This window comes from Rutidosis leptorrhynchoides, chromosome 3, assembly GCF_046630445.1.
Source record: "Rutidosis leptorrhynchoides isolate AG116_Rl617_1_P2 chromosome 3, CSIRO_AGI_Rlap_v1, whole genome shotgun sequence".
NCBI lineage: Eukaryota > Viridiplantae > Streptophyta > Magnoliopsida > Asterales > Asteraceae > Rutidosis > Rutidosis leptorrhynchoides.
Window position 1 is genome coordinate 692,377,228 of NC_092335.1, and position 17,569 is coordinate 692,394,796.

General features: G+C 32.1%; 2 long non-coding RNA genes across 6 annotated transcripts; both read left to right on the top strand.

Annotated features, from left to right (window-relative positions):
* Positions 1-6,206: 6,206 nt before the first annotated feature.
* On the top strand, positions 6,207-9,629 carry LOC139899529 (uncharacterized). 4 transcript variants are annotated; one of them, XR_011777540.1, is made up of 5 exons: positions 6,207-6,335; positions 6,845-6,955; positions 7,149-7,211; positions 7,636-7,925; positions 8,795-9,629. It is a non-coding gene; the product is annotated as an uncharacterized lncRNA (long non-coding RNA). The 4 variants fall into 4 exon arrangements; XR_011777539.1 differs by having other exon boundaries at positions 6,213-6,955; positions 8,795-8,917; positions 9,201-9,629; XR_011777538.1 differs by having other exon boundaries at positions 6,213-6,955; positions 7,636-7,713; positions 7,814-7,925.
* A 3,597-nt stretch (positions 9,630-13,226) lies between these two features.
* On the top strand, positions 13,227-15,089 carry LOC139899530 (uncharacterized). 2 transcript variants are annotated; one of them, XR_011777541.1, is made up of 4 exons: positions 13,227-13,526; positions 13,708-13,790; positions 14,067-14,176; positions 14,777-15,089. It is a non-coding gene; the product is annotated as an uncharacterized lncRNA (long non-coding RNA). The 2 variants fall into 2 exon arrangements; XR_011777542.1 differs by having other exon boundaries at positions 13,720-13,790.
* The last annotated feature ends 2,480 nt before the right edge of the window (positions 15,090-17,569 follow it).

The following is a 17,569-nucleotide window of genomic DNA, read 5'->3' on the forward strand; positions in this document are numbered from 1 at the left end:
TATATATATATATATATATATATATATATATATATATATATATATATACATAATAATAATAATTTGAAATATTATTTGAAATAATATATGAGTTAATTGTTGGAAATAAATATGTAAAATTATATGCGATGTAATGAAAACTACTATTATAATTATACATTTATATATATATGTGTATATAAATATGTATATAAATACTACTTGAAAATATATAAAATAATATTAAATTTAATTGTTTAAAAATATATAATATATATTTACGTGATAAAACTTGTTATTTAAAACTGATTATATATAGAGAGAGTGTAAATGGAAAATGAATGAGTTCGAGCTTAATTATTAAACGTCAGTAACACCGGTTGATGTTTTGGTAGTTTTAATATAGATATTGTACATGTTCATGAAGGATTGGAATAAAAGTTGGACTGTAAATTGATTACGAAGATTTTAGATTTGTCAAAAATATTTTTATCTTTTTAAGTTTAAATATTAGTGCTCCGTACATATAAATTGGAACAGAAAATAAATAATTATCGAACCGTTTTAATCAGGTTTCAAACAGTTAATGAGTGAAATAATTAAATACATTTAATCTAAAAATTTGGGATTTTTATGAACACTTTTATACGTTAACTGTTTAGCAATGAACACGTTATAGTCATCCTTGACTGTCGGTAGTCTAATAGTTAAATATGCCCGTGAAGATTGAATTATGAAATAGGATTACTGTGCTTTCCTTGTTTTTATTCCACAACTTGCTTCTTTCATTTTTACATGTGTATATATGAGTTATGCAAATACATAACCATTACAAAAACTTGAATCACAACTTGTAATGTTCTTTTCATATCTGTCGACCTGGGTTACACCACAAAACCACCATCCACACCCTCCACGACACCACACCACCGGAGATCATCACCACCGCCACCTTCATCTCTAATCTCTCTCTCTCTCTCTCGTTTTTCTTTGTTTGTAACCGAGAACCATTAACATCATCACTAATGCTACAGTTCTGGGTTCTCCATTTTGGATGAAGAACCACCTCAAACAACAATCACCACTACCACATCAAACCCACTTAATCTTTTTTTTAAACCCGTCATCATTTCGATTTTTTATTTTTTATTTTTTTGGTACCATTTAAAAACAACCATCATGAGCACCATCATAAACCAAACCGTGATTTTAAACTACCAGTTGATTTCTGTTACAGCTTCTTTCACGACCATCAACACCTTGGGTTCACTATTTCCAACCGTCACCTTGAACTACCATCATCATCAGTAAGAAACCGTTTCGTTTTCTGTTTACTTCGTGAGACCTTACAACCATCACAGCCTTCGTGTATGATTTTCTGTTTAATTGGAGACCACCATCGAAACCATTAGTTTCCTATTTTTTTATTTTACTGCTATTCGAACAACCATAACGAACCACCACTTCCATAATCGTTACTTTCACCAATACTACACGAACCCTACAACTAATTCTATATTCTATTTCTGTTATCCTATTATTCGAGACCCACATCAAACCTTGATAAACACAAAACCACTTCTTGTTTTGTTTTCAGTTTTATATCAAACAAACCAAAACCCACCTGCAAATTTTTTACGTTTCTGTTCAGATCACCAACAACCGAATGCTCCTTCTCCTGTTTACGTTTCAATTTCATACCCTAATTGAAAACCCTTTTTCATAAGTTTCTTATTCTGTGAATTTAACGTTAAAGGTGATGATGTTTGACGGTAATAATTATGAAGCTGTGAGGGTGAATGACGATGATGATTGATGACGAACGAGAATGATGGTGATAGGAGGAGATCGTGATGAAGAGATGACTAAAAGATGATGATGAAGACCGTGAAGTATGACGGTGAAAAATTGTGGTAACTAGATCGAGATATTTAATTAAATGATGATGAATGATGATACGATCGATGATGATGATGGCTTAGATGTCAATGAGGATTAAAAAGTGACAGGGTGATGTTTGTTGTTACTCATTTATAAGAGGATGAACAGACAATGGTTATATAAATATTTAAGCTGTAAATTAAAAACAGAAAGACTAGATGGCTCAGATGGTTGGTCGTGTTGTTATTAAACATAAGGTCTTGAGATCGATTCTAAGCAACTGCAAATTTTTTTTTTAGAAGCGGTAGTTGTTTGGGCCGTGATATAAATAAGTTGGGCTTCAGATTAATTAAATGAACTAGGTATTTGGGCCGACGATTGTTTATGATATTTAGTTGGGCTACAAGGCTTAGTAGGCTTGTAAATTGTTGCTGGGCCGAATATGAAAATAATAAGGATTAATACATATGGAACGGGATTATAATTAAGAATTGGAACGGATCAGATGGTTAGGAGATGTTTGTGTTAACCGAGAGGTCGCGGGTACGAGCCGGGGCAAGGACATTTATTTTTTTGGAGCTTACATTATGAGGTAGTCATTATTCTTATTGTTATTATCATTATTATATTACTTTTATTATTATTGTTATTATTATTATTATTGATTATTGTTTTTATTAGTTGTTATTATTATTAATACTAGTAATATGTTTATTAGAATAATTAAAGGTATTATTATGGTGATTACTAAATACAATATTATTATTATTATTATTAACATACTTAGGATTATTATTGTTATTATTATCATTAGTTTGAAAATAATAAAATTTATTATTATTTTCCTTAAATATTAGTATTAGTATCATTTTTATAGTTATTAGTACTATTATTATTATGATTACAAATATAGAGATTTCAGATACAAATATTATTATGAAAATAATTGAAAATACAATTAAATTACAATTTAATGAAGTACAAACAGTATTATTATAATTACTATAATATTATTATTTTCAAATAATACAACATTATATTTATTATTATTAATATTATTTTATAAAATAACTATTAGTTAAATAAAACTATACTTAATATATATAACATAACAATATTAATATGTTCATATATAAAATGAATATATTTAATTAATTTATTAATGAAACATATAAGTTATTAATATAAAAATGATACCAATAATAAATAAATATATATAGGTATATATATATATAAATTTGTTCGATTTCAATTATATGTGTTAATTTATATAAATGATCTAGGTTCGTGAATCCAAGGTCAACCCTGCATTGTTCTGTTGTTTAATGTCGTCATATGTATTTTTACTACAAAATACAGTATGATGAGTTTCATTACCCCCTTTTTAAATTCTTTTGCAATATATATTTTTGAGACTGAGAATACATGCGTTGCTTTTATAAATGTTTGACGAAATAGACACAAGTAATCGAAACTACATTCTATGGTTGAATTATCGAAATCGAATATGCCCCTTTTTATTAAGTCTGGTAATCTAAGAATTAGGGAACAGACACCCTAATTGACGCGAACTCTAAAGATAGATCTATCGGGCCCAACAAGCCCCATCCAAAGTACCGGATGCTTTAGTACTTCGAAATTTATATCATGTCCGAAGGAGGATCCCGGAATGATGGGGATATTCTTATATGCATAATGTGAATGTCGATTACTAGGTGCTCAATCCATATGAATGATATTTTTGTCTCTATGCATGGGACGTATGTTTATGAGAATTGGAAATATGAAATCTTGTGGTCTATTAAAATTATGAAATGATTCTTTATGATAAACTAATGAACTCACCAACCTTTTTGGTTGACACTTTAAAGAATGTTTATTTTCATGTATGAAAGAATTCTTCCGCTGTGAAATTGCTCATTTTAAAGATATTACTTGGAGTCATTCATGACATATTTCAAAAGACGTTGCATTCAAGTCATTGAGTTCAACAAGATTAATATTAAGTCAATTATAGTTAGATATATTATGAAATGGTATGCATGCCGTCAACTTTCGATGTAATGAAATATTGTTTTTTCAAAAACGAATGCAATGTTTGTAAAATGTATCATATAGAGGTCAAGTACCTTGCGATGAAATCAACTATTGTGAATCATTTATAATCGATACGAACTTCGTCCGGATGGATTAGGACGGGTCTTCACAATCCATGGACTTTTGTCCGTTAACTTCTTCATTTCTATTTCTTCATCTTCATCTTTGATCTTAACTCTCTCTCTCTCTCTCTCTCTCTCTCTCTCTCTCTCTCTCTCTCTCTCTCTCTCTCTCTCTCTCTCCCCTTCCAATCTTTCTCCAACCTAAAACCCCTAAAAATACCATGATTTGGATTGTAGCCATAAGCCATAGTCAAACCTCTATATAGATCAAAGCTTTCACATCCTTGCAATTTCTTGCCCAAATACTTCCAAAGAAATATTTCAGCAAAAATTACCACCAAATTTCTAATATGTTAATATTCCAGATCTGGTGACGGCTGTGGTTGTGGGTCTTCAATTTCTTATAGTAACGTCATCATCTTCAAGTGTATTTTAGAGACTTAGCAAAGGATCTAGTAGTAGAAACAATAAAGCCTTTAAGTCACATATCATTAGGGATTTGGCAAAGGTTACTGCTGGTGGTGGTGTTAGTGAAGGAGATGACGGCAACTTAACATCTGGTTATGATTTTCAGATCTCGAATCCAATTTACAGATCTCATGGCGCCGATAATAGAGGCGAATGTAGTGGTTGTTAGCTTTTTATGAAATGGTTGTCGCTTAACAGATCTTGTTGGTCACCAACATTAGGGTATTTGACCAATTGGTCATGTGGGTATTTAACAAATTGATTAAATTAGGGTTTGTTTTTTTAGGGATAAAGATGAAATTGATATGGTGAGTAGTTTTCAAAGTTATTGTTTGATAATTTGTAAAGTTTATGATTAAAGTTTGTGTCTTGAATTAGGTGGTTGTGTATTTGTTGGTGGAAGAAGAATAAATAAGAAGATGGAGAAATGGAGAAGGAAGTTAACGGACAAAAGTGCACGGATAGTCTTAGACGTGTGTAAAATGACAAAAATACCCTCGTGTGCATGTCACATGCTTGGGATTAACAGATTAATTTAACGTTCGTAAGGTGATTGGACTATTCACGAATAAAATGTAAACTTCTGGATTAAAAAATGTTAATAAGTCAAGTTTAGACTATCCGGGTAATTTTCGCCAAACCGACTGTCCATTTAAGTTTGTCTTCTGGACAGCCCTAATTTGCACACGCTAGATGAATAATTTACCTGACTTTTAAGTAAAATTAACGTATTAACTAATTCTTTTATAGGAGCATCTTATCTTATTTAACTATATATGCTAAGTAAAATTTACCTGACTCTTAAGTAAAACTAGAAAAAATTCGACCGCGCGTTGCTGCGGTTGTGTTCAACGCGCGGTCATATTTGTATATACGTTGTATATACGTGTACGTATATGTATGAAATATAGCTCGAAATATTTAGTGTTTTTTTGACGATGTCCGTTTCGCGTATAGTTAGTCGCGTTGTGTTCGTAAAATAATATCGAGTTGAACGGTGGTCTCGGAAAAATTTAGCTCGCACTGAGCGAGAATATAGGGCCCGTTATTTAGTGTTTTTTTAACGATGTCCGTTTCGCGCATAGTTAGTCCCGTTGTGTCCGTCTGATTTTTTCGAGTTGAACGGTGGTCTCGGAAAAATTTAACTCGGACCGAGCGAGAAGATAGGGCCCGTTAAAAATACGGGTGGAATCATTTTCTTTTGTTTTTTTTAAAATTATATATTTACGCTTTTTACCCCTAAAAAGTAGAAAGTTGGGGGTCGTTTTGTATATGAAGCCGAATTTGAGGGCCGGGTGTAGTGTGAACGCAAACTCAAAACGACATTCGGATAAAACTGAAACTACGATTTTGCCATGCATATCACTATTCACTATATACATTAAAAGAGAGTCTCGATTAGCTAATAAATATTTTTAAAACCCTCTTAATTACCATTAGATTAGAAAATTACATTATAATACCCCTTAATCCAACGGTCCTTAATTATAAAATATTAGCTAATAAATCCATTGTTAAAGGGGATGATTCTCACACACACTTTTTTGATCCTCACACACCAATTAAGTATTATTAGAAGAACGAAAGGTTAAAATAGGTGTGTGATGATCAAAAAAGTGTGTGTGAAAATCATCCCCATTGTTAAAAACACTCATTCCTAAAATACCCTTTTTTTAATAATTAAAAAAAAAAAAAAAACACGGATTACGTTCGTGAAACCCTAAATATTCATTCAAGCCTTTTTTTTTTTCCTCTCCCAAACTCACCGATTCTTTTCAAGTTACAGTCACAATTGATTCAATTGCAATGTTTGATGCACAATCATGGCTTGAATATCACTCAACAAAGGTACGATCAGGCTTCTATAATCCCTGTTCATTCCTATAAGCCCTAATTTGATTGATAGTGATAGTTCGTGTTTCTTCAACTTCCGTGAAACCCTTGCCCAAAATCCATCTTTCCGCTGTTCTGTCACTCCCTCAAAACCCTTAATCCAATTATGCCCTTTCTCTCATGGAGGTTTATATATATTTCATTGTGTATTTACTAATTTCAGTCATTGGTAATGATTGATAATTCGGGCTCTATTATTAAATATATGCATTTGGTATTCTTAATGATGACATCCATGTATTAAAGTTTCATCCTTTTTATTTAGTAATCTGTATTAGCCCTTTAATTTGTTTGAAACTAATGGTATTGTTATTTGTTATATTTTCACAGTTTATTTTCATATTTGTATTGATATTGACATAAAAAAACATGAATTTGTGGAATTTTTGGGGTTGGATACTAATTCTTGATGTGGGTTATGAAAAGTTAGAATCTTTTTTGGTTTCGGATGATCATTTTTGCAGCACCCGGATCCTATTGGAAATGGGTTAGGAACAGAAGCTATAGTGGAAGCAGCAGGACCAGATTGTATCGTACCTGAGCAGACCACACCCGTTAAACTTCTTGGATTAAAGGTGTGCTCTTTTGTTGCTGCATATTGATATTTGAGTGTTTGTGTTGTTGTAGTTTTGGATTAGTTGATCATTGCCTAAAGCTATAGAAACTTGATATATAATATTTAACAGTGGAATTCTTTATATGAATGAATGGATCGTTATGTATCGTCTGGAATTTCAATTTATTTATAGTTTTTTTGTCGGATAATAGATGATGATTATAAGGATATGATCATCTTACAATGGCTAAGGATATAAGGAACGAGTGAACGAGGTAAACGAGTTACTTTTTTTTCTTTTGTAAATTACAAAGTAAAAATGATAATGCGGAATGGTTGTGTCACGAAAAACCGAATAGTTAGTTAATAAGACGTATGAGATTGGCTAATTCTTTTTGGAAGTTATAGTTAGCTAATGCATCAAATATGATTAGATATTTAATTTAATTTAATTGTAAATCATAAAGTAACTCTAGGATAAGAAGTTTTATTATGCATCATAGTACTCTTCAAACAACTATCAACCTGTTTTGACCCCTTTTGTAAGTGAATCTTTTTGCTAACCTCATTTGACCCATAAGAGATAAAACATAACCCCAAACAACACATTTACATGAAAATGGGTTGAATTTTCCATCCACTTTGTGTTTAAGAGTTATGATTTTGGGTTTCCTGACGTTGTTTTATGTGAATCTGCAGATGATATTGATCATGCATCATACTTGAGGAAGATTTTCTGTGTGCTTGAAATAAAGATGAAAAATTATGGGTCTGCATGTGAGTCACAATAGATAAAGCTACACATTTTGATTTCAACACATATAGAAAGGGGGTGCCACTTCTAATTCCCACAACTGTGTTTCTTGACTTCTTCTAGATATAACAATGTGGGTGAATCGGTACGGTGTACGATTAAAATTTGGCGCCTTACAAGTTCATAATCATACCAGAGCTTAGTGGCTTTGCTCGACTCTTTAGCGTGAGTTCAGGTATTCAGTTGCTACAAACTAAATTCTATATATACTTACATTGTGTAATTAAAAGTAAATGGTTTGTGCCTTTGTGGTTTATATGTTCATGACAATTAATTATAAAACTTGTATTATGGTCATGCTATGCTATTTTTTTTTTTGTCGGTCAAATTATATTATATTAAGTCATAAATCATACTTTTATTGTAATATATATATTAGTGGCACTCAACGTCTAAACCACATCTGATGCTACTAAATATAAATTGGTAAAATGGGTGCATTGTTGTTGGTTGCTTCAAAAAAGTCTACTCTATATTACTGCTCAACGGCAGCTTTAAATTTAAATTTTAATCATGATAACGCAAATAAGTTTTACTTTCTTATCAAACTAAATTATTATTTGTTAAATTAATAATCAATAGTATTAACGAGGATACAATTCGCTGCGGGTTAGTTTTGGTCGGTTAATAAAAGGTTAATGGGCCGGTTAACGTTACGGTTGATTGAACAGTAAAAAACGATTAACGGTCAGACTATTAAATGTTCAAAAAGTAAATGAGTAAAAAATAATGATAAAAAAAATTAATAAAAATTTACGTTAAATTTTAATTTTTATATAAAAAAAAAAAGTATGCCAAAATATCTCCAAAGTTAGGTATTTTCAATAATGTCACCATGAACAGTAAATGGGATTTAATATCACTCTATACTTTAAAAGAGAGTTTTTATTAGCTAATAATTATTTCTGAAAAATCCTTTTTAACCCTTAGATCAAAAAAAGACACTCACATACCCTTTGATCTAATGGTCTAAAATGATTTTCTAACTCATAAATCAATTTTAATTCTCAAGAGATTGCACGAACTATTGCAACGTGGTTGTAGGTGAAGTTAGGGTTTCAGGTTTCAGCGATTGCAACGTGACGTTGTGCTAAAAAAATGTAGCTTCGACCTCCAACCTCATTCGTGAAGAGATTTCAAGATTCGGATTCGATTTTTGATATCCAGGTTCTGATATAACATTTTAAATTAATCATTAGGTTATTTGATTTACGTGACTGTAACTTTATAATATTATAATGAGAATTGAATTGGAAATACCCATGTTGATATAGCTAATGTGGATATAACTACCAGAGATTCAATAGCTTCAAATAGGAAATACCCATGGACTTTAAACAATTTCTGGTCTACTTAAATTAATGTTTGATCTGAATTTATATTGAACAATGTTGTAAATAAATTAAAAAACTTTAGTAACTGAGATGCCTATTTATTCGATGCCAAATAGGTTGCAATGGCAAAACACAGAGAGTTAATTAGTATATATACGACCAGATGATGAAGCAAACTGGTGGTCAACCATCAATGTAAGTTTCATGATTACTTTTTGAGTTTTGGGCAACTGATTCATTTACCGCGTATGGATAGAACTTCACTAGCCAGAGGTCCATTGACATGACGGTATAGCGGTGCACCTCTAACCTTGAGGTTATGGGTTCAAGTATAGGGGTGGGACAATATATAGATATGCTTATTAGCCCATCATGATACTTTACAAGTTTGCATCGACTTCTACACAGTTTGTAATAGCCCATCATCTTAATTGATTATTAAGTTTTTCGTTTTTGATATTTTGTTTATTCCTGAAATTAGGAAATGGACAAATAAGTGATGACATGTAAACTAACTTTGTTTTATCCGAGTCTCATTTTGGTTACTGACTCATCTTGATCAATCTTGCAATGTGGCTTTAATAAATTGCTTAATTCGGTAGAGTTTTATGACGTTAAACCCATGTAAATTTGTTTTCGTATCCACAAACTGCACTTAATTTACCTATGAATTGATTGTGCCCTTCAAATAGGGTGTCTAACAACTTCGGTAACATTAGTGTTCATCGTTTACTTGTATGTGAATACAAATTATTTTTGACATGGTAAAGAGTTGATTTTATTAAAACATTCAATACATTGAGTAAACAAGTTTACTTTTGTAACCCTGCGTATTCGAATTAAAAGTTTACTTTTGTAAACTCGTGAATTCACGGGTATTAAACCAAATTCAAAATACCTTAAGATCATGGTGAACAAATCAATTTCAGAGAAGCAACAAATCAAAATACAACAACGAAAAATCAAAATGGACAAGTAAATTTTGTGTGACATTATCTGAAAATGACGTAATCTTTGGTTTTGAGCTCAGTAAACATAACAGACCGTGAGTTGCAAGGGGAGGTTCCATTTTCAGGTCCTTTACAAGTCTCAAGTTCAAGTGAGTTTGCATGGGCAAGAAGGCGATTCAACAATTCCTCTTCGATTAATTTAACGTAGTAGGTCGAGTTTAAAATTGTATCTTGGCCTTGGGTTACATTACATTTAAGAGAGCCAAAATGTATTTAAAATATTGAGAAAACGTGTTCTAGAACTCGAGATTCTAAAGTAAATAGCTGGAAAGAGTGAGAGCGGCTCGATACGTTTCATCATGGATGATTTCATCATTGATACTATACTAAAGTTTTTCGTTCTCCATCTGAATCCAAGTCATCGGCAATATCGAAGGTGATATTCAAACTTGATTTAGTTCTGTTTGTGAAAAAATCAGATAAAATAAAAGAGGAATACTATTCTATTCCAATATTAGAAATGAATTCTATAAATAGAAAAAAATGTTCAGAAATTCAAATGAAGTTGAAATTTGTAACAAGAGTCTTTGATTACCACAAATCACTAAACTTCATAACTGAAAGAGATGATTAAAAGAGCATGTGGGTTGTGTTGTGTACTCATTGAATTTTATACTAATTAGTAGCTTTGGAATCTTCTCTAATACTTTTTGAATACATCCTTTTGTATATGGTATCACTAATTCGCACCTACAGTTTTATCTAATTATATGTTGTCTGAGTGGCCTTGCCACATACGAGGTGGCAAATTGGGTGGAGCGGGTAATGGGTCAAGATGGATCAGAACAACACAACCCACATGCTCTTAATCCTTATCATTTTATTCTTTATGCAATTAATTGATATAAAAGACATGATTTAAAATTTGAGTAAAAATATGAGTAAGAATGTAATTAATATGAAGCTACCCTCCAACTCAAGCACGAAATCAATGTTGAGTCAACAATAATCCAGTCCACCGGGTGAGGTTTTTTTTATCCTTCACATATACACCAGCGAAAGCACTAAATAAGAAGAAAGCCTAACCCAAGACAATAAAGGCCCTGTACATATAACAAAATAAATAGCCCAAGGGAAGTAGCATTTTCAAATATTCCAATGTTGCAGGAACTTCAGTCTGTACGCGGTCATCTTATGGTGGAGCATTCAAGATGTTTTACTCTAGAGGTAACTTTTGTTTTGTTGATGCGACTCACGGAGAATTGAAATATGCTGTCCAATCGAGAGTCAATCGCAAGAGTGGTCTAAAAAAGGTTCTCATTGATTTAGAACTACAAATCATTATAGAATTGTTTAAAATTTGAACTTCATCATTGATTTAGAATAGGATCATTTATAATATTCTTACAATTGTGAATATATTGCCTGTTTTACCCTTTGCGCTAAAAGTGATTACGGCTACCTGTTTGGGAAAGAGATTCATTGTTATGTTATCTGTAGGGAAGGAATCTTTAATTATATTTTTGTTGCAAGTCTTTACTCGAAACTTACTAATCTTAGAAATGCATTAGGGAATTTGGTGATCTTTTCAGAGTAACTAATCTCATTTTTAGAGGGGCTACGAGCAATTGTCTTCATTTTAACAATTTCAGGTGAGTATATATATTACCATATCTCAACTCTTCTTTACTATTTTGAGTCAGTTATTGCTATTCTGATGCATTAGTTGTGTATGAGCTTCGTTAATTAAGAGTGTTTTGATACATTATTTCACTTTGAATTTTGTTTTCATACCATAATTTTGAAATTATATGATATGAATGTTAATTAATTGTCAGTTTGAATTTATAATTTTAAAATATATATTTTATTTAAAATATAATTTTAGGGTTTAGATTCCAGGGTTTATATTTTAAGGTTTAGGTTTAGGGTTAGAGTTTACAGTTTTAGGGTTTCGAGTTTAGGTTTAGGGTCTAGATTTAAGGTTTACGGTTTAGAGTTTAGGGTTAGGGTTTTTGGTTTAGATTTAGGGGTTAGGGTTTAATTTAGGGTTTAGGGTTTAGATTTAGGGTTAGGGTTTTGGGTTTATGGTTAGGGTTTAGGTTAGGGTTTATATTTTAGGGTTTAGGGTTAGGGTATAGATTTAGGGTTTAGAGATTAGGTGTAAGGTTCTGGGTTTAGATTCTAGGGTTTATATTTTAGGATTTAGGGTTAGGGTTAAAGAGTTTTTAGGGTTTAGATTTAGGGTTTACGGTTTAGAGTTTAGGGTTAGGGTTTAGATATAGGGTTTAGGGTTCAGGGTTTAGGGTTTAGATTTACAATTTAGGGTTTAGATTTTAGGGTTAAGGTTTTGGGTTTAGATTTTGGGTTTAGGGTTTAAATTCTAATGTTTAAATTTTAGGGCTTAGGGTTTAGGGTTAAGGTTGGGGTTTAGGGTTTAGATTTTAGTGTTAGTGTTTTGGGTTTAGATTTTAGGGCTTAGGGTTAAGAGTTTAGGTTTAACTTTAGGGTTTAGAATTCAAGGTTCAGGGTTTATGTTTAAGTTTAGTTTTGAAGTTTCGGGTTTAGCTTTAGTGTTTAGAGTTTAGGGTTTAGGGTTAGCATTAGGGTTTAGGTTTAGCTTTAAGGTTATCATTAGGGTTTGGGTTTAGCTTTAGGGTTAGGGTTTGGGGTTTAGGTTTAGCTTTAGGATTTAGAGTTTAGGGTTTAGGTTTAGCTTTTGGGTTTAGAGTTTAGGGTATTGGTTAGGGTTTAGAGTTTGGGGTTTAGCTTTAGATTTAGGGTTTAAGGTTTAGAGTTCGAGGTTCACCTTTAGGTTTGAAGGGGTTAGAGTTTAGAGTTTAAAGTTTAGAGCTGAGTTTAGCATTAAGGAGTATAAAATGCGTAAATATGAGAGTTTTGTTACTTATATCGGGTGTATTTGATATTATGTAATTTAGTTGGGTATATTTATAATTTTAAATATTAATATCGGTATATATGATAATGCCCTTTTGTGTTATTATGGTTGGAGATTTTCTTAAAATTTCAACATTTCATAAAACCCGCGAAATCGCGGGTCTTTTAACTAGTTGGTATTTATTTTTTAGGGGTAATTCACGTTATTAACCTAAGAATCCCATTGGCTAGCACATACAGTATATATAACAGTAACATGTGAGGGTTAATTTCATCTTTTAACAATCCGGTCGAAGATTGTACCAGATCCTTCTTCATTAATAATATCTTCTCATACTCTCCATATCTTTCTACATCTTCACTGCACTTAAAAACCTTCGATTATCAACACCATCTGCCATCATCATCTTCCTCATCGGAACTCACCTTAGGCAGCTCTGTACACTATCTTCACCCAGATTCGTCATCATCGTCATCATCATATGGGGTTCTTGGATTGCTTCTAACCCTATCTCTCTATTCAGTATTCACACAAACTTTGTAAACCCTAAACCCCCGATATCTATGATATAATCGTTAACCGATTCATAGCAGGTAATCTCATAAATTTATTATCTTTTATTTTGTAATCATGTTTTATTTATCATCTATCTTTTTAAGAATTTTGATCTTCCTATGAATTTTGGGCTCCGTAATCTTCTGATTGTGATACGTCTCAGCTACTCTTGATTTGTTTTTGTTTTCGTTTTTGTGTCAAACGATTGATTTAATGAAGGATGTGTTCCAGAATTGGTGAAAGCAGGCATCTGACGCGATAAAAAAAGGTGTAGGTTGATGCTGGTGAAGTCTGTCAACTGTGTGAGTATATTAAGTCTTTGTTCGTAATTTGTTGTTATCTTTTTGATTGCTCTTTAAGTTTGTCAACTTCGATCCGAAACCCAATCTGACTCAATATCCCGAGGTGCCCAATTTTATATGTTGTGATTATGAGTATGGAGCTTCAGTAACATGAGTTTTTATATGTTGCGATTATGAGAATGGATTCTTTTATTTTATATCTTATAATTATTATGAATATGGATATGGATGTTTCATACTTTGTGAGTTTATGACCATTGTGCAATAATGTTACAGGTTCATGTTAACTACATTAGAATCCTTTGGTTTCTTCACTCAAAGTTGGTGACTTTAGTGTAATCTCTTATAGGTGTCAAAATGGGCAGCTTTATAATTAGTGATACCAGGTAATGTTCTTTTCTATCATATGCTTAGCAAATGTTATTTGGGTATTTCTTAGATTATATCTTTATCTTTATATTTTATAATAATGAAGAAAAAAGTTATCTAACTGATATGGATAAATAAGCAACTTTAGCAGTTATACTATCAAATGTAGGAGGCTTAATTTAGTTGTGTAGATTTGCTAAACTACTTTGCACTTTTTAGTTGGTTGAAACAAAGGAAACAATAACTTCACTGGGAAAGGGGGCAGTTTCTCAAATAGAAAAGGATTTATCGATGAGATAATTGAAATAAGCCTGTTATGTTGGTTATGGTAGATATATGGGAAGAAACTTTGTGTTATGATTGTTTGACTTTTAAAAGTCAAAATTCAGTTGGAATTTGACTTTTGTGCACTTGGTTGAATATTCATTTTTAGTTTATGGAGTTATGGTATATGCAGAGGAGTTTAATCGGAGATTTTTAATGGGTAATTTTAGCATCACGAAATGTAGCACATAGCTATAATTTAATTATGATGTTAGTTTCCTTTTTATGGTTAAATGATTTGGGAGTAACATTCTACTACTGTACTATCTCACATATCGATAACTTTTATACAGGATGCAATCGAGAAAGAGCCAAAGGTTGGCGTTTTATTGTCACATAATTGTAGACGTCAGTATTTAAGAGTGACGACCAAGATTGGGACAATTGAGCACAAGCAAGATGTTTAGCCGATTAACAATTTGAAGAACAAATATCCGCCACACCGCCACAAAGTTGCTTCGAATCTGCATTTGCTTTTTTTTTTGTTTTGTTCTGTTCTCTATGGTAACATATTTTCTTCCTATTAGTGTTTCATATTCTTTAACTTTAGTTATATTTGTTGTCCCTTATTTCTATCTTATGTGTATTGTGCCATGTTTCCTTTGATGTTGCACCTTCGTTTATTATGTTTGTGGTTTATATTATTTACTTTCAACCAGTAGTTTTAGGTGTTCACATCTTCAGTCTGAATAGACAAAGAAAAGAATATTGGAGGCATGTCTGCTGATCCAACTGGTAATATATATTTGGATTTTGCATTTCTAAATTTGTCCGCAAAGGCAAGTTGCTTATAGATATCATTACAACAGACGAATAACTTAGGTAGTTCCTCTGCGTGTGAACTTAGTGCACCTATGTATAACTCTTCTGTTCTAAGTTTGACTTTCCAACAAGCTTTGGTTTTTGGCTGCTTTTTGGTCTACTTTAAGTGCATTGTTTAGATTTTATATATATATTGGTACTAATTTTTTGGTTATAGGTGGATGTGAGGTTATGGTAACTTAGATAGTATAAAAACTCCCTGAATTTAGCATGTGTATAACTGTTTAATCTCCCAGTGTTTTTGTCGCCTGAAAATGAGCTGGATTACAATAGGTAGTTTCTTTAGTTCGCTTCGGTTTAGTATTAGGTTTTTATCTACTGTATGTTCTTCCCTTTTTAAACTCTCTTTGGACTAACTTTCGTGCTTTTAGGTGGAGGTGTTGCCACTCTATTTGTAGAACTCATTAGGTCTTCCTCAACTGTCGTTAATGAGTGTAAATGATTGTTATGTGAAAATTATGCTTGAACGCAGCCCGAAGGTTCATATCTGCAATTCTGTTAATACAGGACTAACAATTAAAAATGCCTGTTACATAATTTAAATCCTATATGTCAAGTTGAGTTAACAGAAGCAAACATCATATATCATGTTAACACTATAACTTATTCAATTATTTCCCTTAGGTAAGACATTTCTTACATGAATGTTACAATCTAAAAAGATGCAAAATAAATTGTTCTTTCCCCCTTACTGTTTTCACATTTTGATCATTTGAAGCACTATCAAGACAATGTCGTTTTGGGGAAGCTTCTACAGATTTGAGCAACAACAAGAATTAAAGTCAACGAAACAACATCTAGAACGGTGTCAACTAATGTTTACATGAAGGCGCCCCCCCCACCACCCCCACCCCCACCCCCCACCCCCAACCTACCACCCACCCACCACTAGTTAACTGTTAATTAACTAATCAACTTTAACTAATTCTTTTAAGGGAGCATCAATATCAATAATCAGTACTCCGTCCTATTTTATACATATACATGGATATTATTATAGTCCAGTCCAAGTTTAAAATTGCTAGTACTTCTAGCTTACTATTAAGACCCCATCATCATGTAAAAAGATAAAGATATACTGTACAAAACTGTAGCCTTTTCTTTTTTTTTTTTTTTTTTTTTTTTTGACCCACCCAAAACAAAAATTCAAAATTACAACCTTGGTCAAATTAAATACGGAAACTGGTAGTAGTATAAATACTCTATATGTTGCAGGAATAAAATAAAAAAAATTTATAAATCCAGACATACCTTTTTTTACCAGTGAAAAACACGAATACCATAACACATGAAAAACCAAAAACCGAAATACAAAGGGCCAACAAAACTAGAACAAAAGAACACGACGTCACAAAACAAACCAAGAAAACGACAGAGACCTTAGCGACCCTTAGCCTCGGGTTGCGATAATACATGGTCTTTTTTTCTTCTTCTTTATGAACTGCTTTTCTCATCCTATTGGGAAAGGAATAGGAATGTACACTTTTAGGACCATTTGGGAATATGATTGACCAGTGGCGGATCTAGGATTGGTAGTCAGTGGTATCATCGGTTAAAACTCTAAAAAAAAATTCTACTAGATGTCTTATTTCAGTAGTGTCACTCAAAAAAAATGTACACTATCCGGTGGTGTCACTAGTTAAAAACCCCAAAAAATTTCACTACATCGCGTATTTCAGTGGTGTCCCATACAATCACTCGGGCTATAGTAGATATGCTCTCAAGTAAAAAGTTAGAAAAGGTCAATTACAATGGTTTTATAATCAATGAGTTTCAAACAACATTACATTGCTTTTACTACCAAACCAACTATCAGACGTGAAACAAATAGAATAAAAAATAAGGCTTTTCTTCATAGAAGGCTGAAATAACACCTCTCCAAATATGTCAAACGACCGCTGCGATAATCGTGTAGAGCTTTCACTTTTAAACTTCCTTGCCAATCATCGAACCATGAAATCCATTCAGACCACTTTTTGAACATCAGCAAATCCACATCCACCCATATACGAATTCTTTTCCATATATCCATTTATGTTTGACATTCGAAAAAAACATGATTGATAGTCTCGACACTATAATTGCACGACACACAACCAATTTGTTGAATCTTTAGACATTGACGGGATAAATTTAACCGAGTATGTAATCTATCTAACGTTAACCTCCAAAGGTGAATATTAATTTTACGGGGAATACATTTTACCTATCGAGTATAAGGATCAACCGAAGGGAGTTGCAGATCATATGTAATTGAGACTTCT